We start from the raw sequence: 3246 nt of genomic DNA, 5'->3' as shown, positions 1-3246 counted from the left end.
AAGACGTGTGTTTGGAAATGCGAGGATATCGTAGGGGGATCTTATTAAACTTCTTGCGCTCATGGTGCTTAGAAGTGACGGACCGAGCGTCGGAGCTGGAGGTGGATGGCGACAAAGAATCGGTCTCATAGTAGACCACCTTCTTCATCTTCTTCTTTTTGCCGCCACTTCGATGCGACTTGATGTGGGGAGGTGATTCCTCCCTTCCTTTGGCGCCGGACTCCTTTGATGGAGCCTTCCCACGGCTTGTGTCCATTTCCATCTCCCTCTTGGCGTGATCTTCCGACATCACTTCGAGTTGTTAAACTCTAATGAAGCATCGGGCTCTGATACCAATTGAAATTCGCCTAGAGGGGGGTGGATAGGCGGAATCTGAAATTTACAAACTTAAGGCACAACTACAAGTCGGGGTTAGCGTTAGAGTTAAAACCGAGTCCGAAAGAGAGGGCGAAAACAAATCAACCAAAGAAATAGAGCGGATGACACGGTGATTTGTTTTACCAAGGTTCGGTTCTTGCAAACCTACTCCCCGTTGAGGTGGTCACAAAGACTGGGTCTCTTTCAACCCTTTCCCTCTCTCAAACGGTCACTTAGACCGAGTGAGCTTTTCTCCTTGATCAAATAGGTCACTTAGACCCCTATAAGGACCACCACAACTTGGTGTCTCTTGCTTTGATTACAAGTTGCTTGAGAACAAGAATGGAGGAGGAAGAAAAGCAATCCAAGAATAAGAGCTCAAAGAACACGAACAAAACTCTCTCTCTAGTCACTATTTAATTGGAGTGGACTTGGGACTTGAAGAGGCTTTGATTCTATTGAATTTGTGTCTAGTATTGATTGCACTAGCTCTTGTATGGAATGTGAGGTCTGAAAACTTGGATGCCTTGGGTTGTGGTGGTTGGGGGGTATTTATAGCCCCAACCACCAAAACAGCCGTTGAGGAGGGCTGCTGTCGATGGGCGCACCGGACAGTCCGGTGCGCTAGCCACATCACCCAACCGTTAGGGTTCTGACGGTTTCGACCATTGGAGCTCTGACAGCTTGGGCCACCGGACAGTCTAGTGATGCACCGGACAGTCACTGTTTACTATCCGGTGCGCCTTCTGGCGTTGCTTTAACTCTGCGCAAACTGTCCGCGCACTGTAACGCTTTTGCAGGCGATCGTTGGAGTCGACCGTTGCGCTGGAGCCGTTGCTCCGCTAGCACACCGGACAGTCCGGTGAATTATAGCGGAGCGGCTGCGCAGAAACCCGTAGGTGAGGAGTTCAACCTGTACGGACCGTGGTGCACCGGACACTTTCCGGTGGCACACCGGACAGTCTGGTGCGCCAGACCAGGGTTCTCTTTGGTTTCTTTTACTCCTGTCTTTTGAACCCTAACTTGTATCTTTTTATTGGTTTGTGTTGAACCTTTAGCACCTATAGAATATATAATCTAGAGCAAACTAGTTAGTCCAATTATTTGTGTTGGGCATTTCAACCACCAAAATCATTTAGGAAAAGGTTTTACTCTATTTCCCTTTCACTTGCACCTTATTATACTCCTCTCGACATAAAGAGGCGAGGAGTATAGAAGTTGCTTGGGAGTTAAAGTGTCGTATTTGGGCAGCCTCGTCCGAGTCGTAGTCCTTGTCCCCCACCTTTGGTGCCTGCGCTCCAAACTCAACAATATCCCAAATACTTTCGTGGAGTGAGGTTAGATGGTGCCTCATTTTATCACTCCACATACAATAATCTTCACCATCAAAATATGGTGGTTTGCCTAGGGGTACAGAAAGTAATGGAGCGCGCTTTGAAATACGAGGATAGCGTAGGGGCATCTTACTATACTTCTTGCGCTCATGGCGCTTAGAAGTAGTGGACGACTCGACGCTGGAGGTGGAGGGTGACGAAGAGTCGGTCTCGTAGTAGACCACCTTCTTAATCATCTAATTCTTCTTGTCACCCTTACGATGTGACATGATGGAGGAAGAGGATTCCTCCTTATACTTGTTGCTGGACTCCCTTGAGAGAGTCCTCCCCGAGTCTGTGGGCTTTTCGCCGGTCATGATCTCCCTCTTGGCGTGATCTCCAGACATCACTTCAAGTTGGTTAGGATCTTAATGAAGCACTGCCTCTGATACCAATTGAAAGTCGCCTAGGGCGGGGGTGAATAGGCGAAACCTAAAATTTACAAACTTAAACACACACTAAAGGCCGAGGTTAGCGTTAGAATTAAATTCAAGTCAAAGAATGTTTTCTCTTGCTAAGAGTTGCTCAAAGAATGCGGATGACATATGGGAGACAACTCAAATTAATACTAGCATGGAAACGTTAGAGAGGGAAAACAAATCAAATGAGTAATCAAAGCGAGTGAACACGATGATTTGTTTTACCGAGGTTCGGTTCCAAAGAACCTAGTCCCCGTTGAGGAGGTCACTAAGACCGGGTCTATTCCAACCCTTTCCCTCTCTCAAATAGTCACTTAGACCGAGTGAGCCTTTTCCTTAATCTCACAGGTCACTTAGACCCCGCAAGGATCACCACACACTTAGGTGTCTCTTGCTTCGATTACAAGTCACTTGAGAATAAGAAGGGAAAATAAAAGGCCAAACCAAGCGACAAGATCAACAAAAAGAACACAAGTGATCCTCTCACAAGCCCTAATGCACTAGAACTGATTTTGGGGCTTTGATTGGATTGATTGCTTTGATTGTGTCTTGGAGTGTTGGGCTTTTGCTCTTGCAATGAATGAAGATTTCAGAAGGCTTTGATGGGAGTGAATGAGGTGGTTGGGGGTATTTATAGCCTCCCAACCACTTCTAGCCGCTGGCTGAATTCTGCTGGCGATGGGCGCACCGGACAGTCACTGTGCACTGTCCGGTGCGCGCCATGTCAGCGCAACCGTTAGGGTTCTGAGCGGTTGATCGTTGGGGATGTTTGTCTTTTAGCTGCACCGAACAGTCCGGTGCCACACCGGACAGTCCGGTGCCCTCTGACTTCTGCGCTCTGACTTCTATTGCGGCACTGTTCCGCACTATTGCTTTTGCAGAGCCGTTGCGCACATGGAGCCATTGCTCCGCTGGCTCACCGGACTGTCCGGTGGCACATCAGACAGTCTAGTGAATTATAGCGGAGCGCGCCTCCAAATTCCCGAGATTGGCTGGTTCATCTATTGTACGGCCTGGTGCACACTTGTCACACCCGGGTTTCGGGGCACCAAGACCCGGGCGCGAAATAATCACCAGGTGTGCTGGGACCAAGTCTC

The sequence above is a fragment of the Zea mays genome, chromosome 4 (genome assembly GCF_902167145.1).
Source record: "Zea mays cultivar B73 chromosome 4, Zm-B73-REFERENCE-NAM-5.0, whole genome shotgun sequence".
Classification (NCBI taxonomy): Eukaryota; Viridiplantae; Streptophyta; class Magnoliopsida; order Poales; family Poaceae; genus Zea; species Zea mays.
Note: the sequence above shows the minus strand (reverse complement) of the source record.